Source organism: Herpailurus yagouaroundi, unplaced genomic scaffold (assembly GCF_014898765.1).
Source record: "Herpailurus yagouaroundi ecotype Mexico unplaced genomic scaffold, PumYag 142, whole genome shotgun sequence".
NCBI classification, from domain to species: Eukaryota; Metazoa; Chordata; class Mammalia; order Carnivora; family Felidae; genus Herpailurus; species Herpailurus yagouaroundi.
Window position 1 is genome coordinate 33,926,587 of NW_024412397.1, and position 6,541 is coordinate 33,933,127.

The 6,541-nt window shown below is 39.4% G+C and overlaps 1 pseudogene; it reads left to right on the forward strand.

Moving 5' to 3' along the window:
• The first annotated feature begins 1,083 nt into the window (after positions 1–1,083).
• Positions 1,084–2,127, forward strand: LOC121032714 (axonemal dynein light intermediate polypeptide 1-like; annotated as a pseudogene).
• The last annotated feature ends 4,414 nt before the right edge of the window (positions 2,128–6,541 follow it).

Below are 6,541 nucleotides of genomic sequence, written 5' to 3' on the forward strand. Positions count from 1 at the left end.
TTAATACACATGACTGGGGCCTATCATCAGAAATTTGGATTATATAAGACAGTAGGGTATTGGTTTCATATTTAAGGTCTGAAGTCAGATAGGATTTGATACATATCATGGCCCCTTCTGTTTGTCATCAGAGTGACTCAGACAGTGCTTGTCAAACTTTAATGTGTACACTAATCACCAGAGATGCTCTTGAAAGTGCAGATTCTGATTCAGCAGGTCTGTGATAGGGCCCAGGATTTTTCATTCCCAACAAACCTCATCTTATGATGGTCCAGAGAATGATGCTTTCAATATAAAGAACCTAGAACGTCATTGCTTAATATATCAAAATCTCAATTTTCTCCTACATCAAATAGAGCTGTTATAAAAATTAAAGATACAAGATATACACGGTAGCTTTATCACATAGCCCTGTACAGTAAATGTTAGACATTTAATAGTATTATTATTAAGGCCAACTTCATGGGCTTGGGCCTGTGCAGTTGCACAGAGCTCTGTCTTAAAGGGGCTCTGTATTTGGTTTAATGCTCCTGTCACCATCTTGAATTTCTTAATAATTTTATCTTTGAACTTGTATTTTATAAGTGAAGTTCAGTGGGGCATTAGGGCATGCATGTGAGCAGAGTATATACTTGAAATATGCATTATTACCAACATCACTTGCCAACCATTTACATTTAAAATTTACAAGTTACCAGGAGCTCAGAATTCTGATGGACTCAAAGTGAATTTGAATTCAGTAAGACTCAAAAGTACAAGGTAAATTTGTTACATCTATGGCTAAGTAAGGCCACACTTTCCCCAAGAGATCATGCTTTCCATTTGAACCAGAACTTGCTTTGAATGAGGAATGAAGACAATTGCAGCCTAAGAATCATGAACATTCCAGGATCTCTGTTATATCCTTTCTTACTCAAGTTACTCCCCTGTGTGTTAGCTAACCACTTACACTGAAAATACACCTTAGAAGGAAAGGAAAAGATAAGGCAACCCACAGTTCTTTTCTTTTCAATTATTTCTTACTTATCATTAAGCTGAAGGTAGAGTATTGAATGGGTAGAACATATGAATATCAAAAAGTGAAATGAATCGCCGCCCGTAATACCCCCTGCAGACTCTCTGCTCAAGTTTGAGAGCAGAGAGTGTCGGGAGCCGAACACAGAGAAAAGGAGCCCCAAAGCACGGCCACTGAAAGGCAGCCCCCCAGAAGCCTGGACCCTCGGATCCAATCTCACAGTCAACAAAGACAAGCTTCCTGTGTCCCAGATCCTACCAAGTGAGCAGAAGAAATCTTGAATAGCGTCCTGTCCCCAAGGGAGTGGGTGGCTGCAGCCATGAGTCCAGCAGGTGTCAGACATGGAGAGGAAAGGTGCACCTCTAGGAACGGCCGGATCTGAAGCTGCAGCAGCGGCAGGCAAGGGGGACCAGCATCTACCCGGTGCGCAGGGAGCTCTGCTCGCAGTGTTTTGAAGAGCTGATCCAGGCGGTCATAGTCAACTGTGCAGAGAGGGGACTGCCTTCGCTGTGAGTCCAGGATGACATCTGCATGACCATGGCCGCCTACCAAAGTCTTGTATGAGAGCAGTGTGGCGTGTGGCACGAGGAAGGAGCCGCAGGCCCGACAGGGGAGGTCAGACATGGAGAGGAAAGGTGCAGACTTAGAAACGGAAAAGAGAAGTTTGGAAAAGCAAACGAAGGAGCAGAAGGCCAAGTGTAAGGCCACTGAGAAGCGGGAGAGCGAAAGGAAACAGGTGAAGAAGCACAAAGAGAAGATTCCATCCTTCAAGCTAAGCAGACAAATCCCCAGCTGAAGGTCCACAGGGGAAGGCATTATTGCACCAAAGAAGCAAAAATTTCCATATGGGTCTCAGCAAGCACTGTTACCCCATCATAGGCCTCTTGTAATAAAAAAGCTAGTTTCCTGAAAAAAGAAAGTGAAATGCAAATAATTTAGTTTTGTGTAGGACCCACTGTTCTGGTAAGACCAAAATATAGATGGGTATATGAGCTTAGATTATGAATTGTGCAAGTTTGGTGATTCCACACTCAAGTGCCTTTGTACATGCATTTAATTTTTTTTTTTTTTGATGTTTATTTATTTCTGAGACAGAGAGAGACAGAGCATGAGCGGGGGAAGGGCAGAGAGAGAGGAAGATGCAGAATCCGAAGCAGGCTCCAGGCTCTGAGCTGTGAGCACACAGCCCAACGCGGGGCTCGGACTCACGAACCGCGAGATCATGACCTGAGCCAAAGTTGGACGCTCAACTGACTGAGCTACCCAGGCGCCCCATGTACATGCATTTAAAACTGGCATTCTGCAATAGAAAGATGAATAGTAAAAGTCATGCAAATAATTTAAATTTAATTTTTCACTAATTAGGATGACATTAAATAGCAAATTAAACACACCATGACAGGTTGAAGGAGAGACCATGGAGTAAAGAGAAAAGCTTTATATTTGAATATCTTTAATGGATACTTTTTGCTCTGCTTTTTGAACTGGGGTCCCTCTAGTTTCATTTTATACTGAGCCCCAGAGATTCTGTAGCTGACTCTGCCATCATTATTAGAATCACTATCAACAGGTCTGGGTGGGGCTTCAGGTTGAAAATCCTAAATAAAATAGAAATAATTTTGCAAAATTATATAGATCAGGAAATCTATCTATAGTTGAACACAATTCCCACCCTACAATTTACTGATAAAACTAAGAATATTTTATGCTTTGCATAAATATTGTATTCTGAGGAATGTCTGGTTGTTTTATGTTGTGTGCAGATTCTCCTTCAGGAAGAAAATATCAGCATAAAGCTTGTTCCTTCTTGTATCATCTAGAATCGGTCCCTTTCTTCTCTGAATGCATGTGTTATTTCAGCTGGCCACACCTGCGACATAGCCCATACTCTCACCTGCATTATGATAACACATCATACCTCAACTCCCCAACTATACTGAGCCTTGGAGGCCTTCCTTGTAGCTCCCTTCACACTGGAGCTAGAAGATTTCCACACAACACAGTCCTTTCCTGATGAGTGAATGAGTGAATAGGCTAAGTAATTGAACAGACCGTGAACCCATTTGAATAATTACCAAAGGAAGAGGGGTCAGATTCTGAGGTATTATGTTAAATTCCAGTTTTGACTGCATTTATGCTTTCACCAGAGAGAAAGCAGCCATGTGTCAGTTATCATACAGTGTTGCCTTCATCTTTCTGGAATGAGGCTGTTTGATTCCACTATTCCAATTTATTATTGTGAGATAAATAATAGTTCTTATAATTGAAAGTGAGCAGGAAGACATTGCACACAGTTTCTAAAGGTAAGAACTGCCTACATTGGTCCTCAACTGATGCAGCGTCTGCCCTATGTAGACATCTTTAAATCCATATTCCATTTATATAGTCCAATCCCAAGCAGCTAAGACTTCTACCCCATATATTGCACTGCACAATTGACTCTCTGCCTTGTGTGTGTCTATGTGGGGGAGGGGGGAGTTTGCTCTCCTCTGGTGCTTCATGTATCATCTGGTGCCAGAGGCTGTGAGAATACAACATTGATGGACCAATGGGCTGATCCAATATGGCAAATCCTATATTCCTGCTTGGGTACAAATGAATAACCTCATATAGTTCTGCACACATTCAACAAAATGATGAAAGGGAGAAAAAAACAAATGGAATTTCCTGATCATTGCATTCCACTTTATTTCTCTGTTCTAACTTTGTAAGTGAATTCAATGTCTGTAGAAGGCAATTGATGGCTCTAAAAGAAAAGGAAAGAAAAATGTTAAAGCCCCAAACCACAATTTGAGCACTGTTAAGCTAGGTTTTCTTCTCCTGCTGGAATTCTAAGCTGGGCTCCTCATCTTGCAGCCTTCAATGGTCATCCCTGCATTTCAGGGCTAAGGGATTGTAGATTCTGTAGGACAGGCCTACAGCCCTAGGTCTGCTGCCTCTCATTAGTAGGAGGAGCACGGAAATGAGGACAAAGAAAGGAAGAATTGATTAGGCATGTGTGAAAGAAAAAAGTGGTACTTCACTTTTTCTCCAAATCTCTCCAATATGTCTTCTAAGGGATCATGCTCCATGCCAATCATTTCACCTTGTCCACAGCTCACACTATACATACTCTCAGCTTCTAACTTTCTAGAATGCCCTACAATTTAATTTTTCTGCCTATCTAATTCTTGTGCTATATATTCTCTGTGACCTACCTCCAGTATGAAGTCTTCCTTAATCAACCCAGACCACAATATTCCTCTGTCACCGTGAGTCTGAAAGATTTATTATATATTTCTTGTTTGTCATCATGTTGCTCTGTGCCCTAATTTTTATTTTGCACAAATATGTATTTCTTTCTATTAAATAAGTTAATTAAGGGAAGGTATGGCACTTAATCTTTTTATCAGCTATAGTTCCTGGTAGTACCTTTTACATAATAAATTTTACATAATACCTTTTACATAAGTTCCTAATTAATGTTTATTAATTAAAATTACTGTTATCCTTAAAATAAGTATATGTAGGCCATCTCTTCATATGCATACACACAAATACATATATACATATGTATACACACACATATATACATATACACATATATATAGTAATATATGTGTGTGTGTGTGTGTGTGTGTGTATATATATATATAGTGATTTTTCTAAGTGAGTAATTTTCTCCATAGTCAATTGATTTTCTTTATTTTGATACTTCTACACTGGCTGGAAATAGCAGAACAGAACCTATATTTCCAAGGGCGGAGGTCCACCAAGCACTATCCAATTACCAGAGCTGCCCGCTTTTTCCCCCCATTGAGCATCGAGGGCCAGGAAGTCTGATTTCAACTTGATTATATCTAGGTGAAGAAAGGAGGAAGGAGGATAACCCATCCATCACAGCCCAATCAGCCAATTTAAAAGATCAGGGCATATTAACCAGACAAGAATGAGCAGGACAAATGTGCAAAAGGGCCAATGGGCATAAACAATATATGCAACGCAAGGAGGCAATACTGCAGAAAGAGCTCAAAAATAATTGAATGCGAACACTATACATAAATCCAGATGAGATTCAAGCTGTGACCTTGAGGTGAAAAGGCTCCTTAAACGGCAACCAAAGCTTTCTATTCTAAAGGGATTAAATCTCTGAAAATCTTTCTCTTTCTCTGCATTCATGTTTCACACTTTGTCGTGCTCACATAAAAAGGGAAGATATACCAGCAATTCGGTGTTTACTTTCTTGTGTTTCTTTTCTTCCCAGATAGCTGGTATCGGCTTTACCACAGATCAGAGTGGGTGAGCCTTTTTCACCTTCTGATTATGGCTTGTAATTGTCAATACCAGGTTAGCAAGCTTTCTAATGGAAATTACCAGTGCACGGAAGAATGATAAAGCAATCTGCTCAGGTGAGAGAAGTATAGGCTCCGGAGCTCAAGTCATCTTTTCTAGGGCTTACAATAATTATGAGAGCAAATTTAATAAACTTTTGCATGAAACTTGTAACAGAATATCCCTAGATTCTATTGTTGCCGTTGCATTGCAAACTTGAGAATACTCGCAATAGAACTAAAATGTTCAAACGCAGGCTAGGCAAGGTTTTATCTTGACTGCTTTTCTATGGCCTCAGTGTAACATTTGAATCCAACTCCTAAGACAGGGATGCCTGTAGCATTTACAAGTTTGATTTTTCCTTTCTCACCAGACAGGTGGCAATGATCACAGAGCTCAAACTTATTTAGAATGGCAGCTACCACAACAGACAGTGGTTTCTTAGTTCAGAGCGTGGAAGGATTAAAGCTGGATTAGGAGGAGGAAGGACGTATTCCCAACGGGCGATATTTATAACAAGGAGAAGGCTTTTTTCCACCTCCCCTGCAAGAATAACAAGGAGGAAAAATGAATCCCTGCAATGATTCTCAAAATGGCAAGATGTGGGCAGGACTTAAGAAATACACCTTTCTAATTCCCAGGCAATTTATTGTGTGTATGCCTAAGTATCCAATTAGCAGGCACAGATGCCATTTTGCATTAAAAAATATAGGGTTTTACAACTGCAAACCAGCTGTGCCCATAAATTTCACCAATCACTTTGCAGAGGTCTACCGAGAATTTAGACTTGAACCTCATGGAATTTATTTTCTTCTGTGTTAAAATAATCAAAGATTGATTGGCATTTTTGTCTAGTGAAATATTTTCCTCAAAGAAGAGTCAGAAATCACCATGCATGTAGAGTAATAAGCCTCATGAAAATCAACAGAAATAGGTTATTTCTGACCCATGAAAAACCCACATTTTATTTTTTTTTATTTTTTATTTTTTTTAGGAAACAGCTGGTTTTATTCTTTAGGTGCCATAGATGCTACTCTTTAATAGATTTTAAAAATTTATGAGAAAATCCATTTACACTAAGTACTGATTGACATTCTTTTTGTTTTAACATTATTACATCATTAAATTTTATTTATTTATTTTTTTTATTTATATATGAAATTTATTATCAAATTGGTTTCCATACAACACCCAGTGCTCATCCCAAAAGGTGCC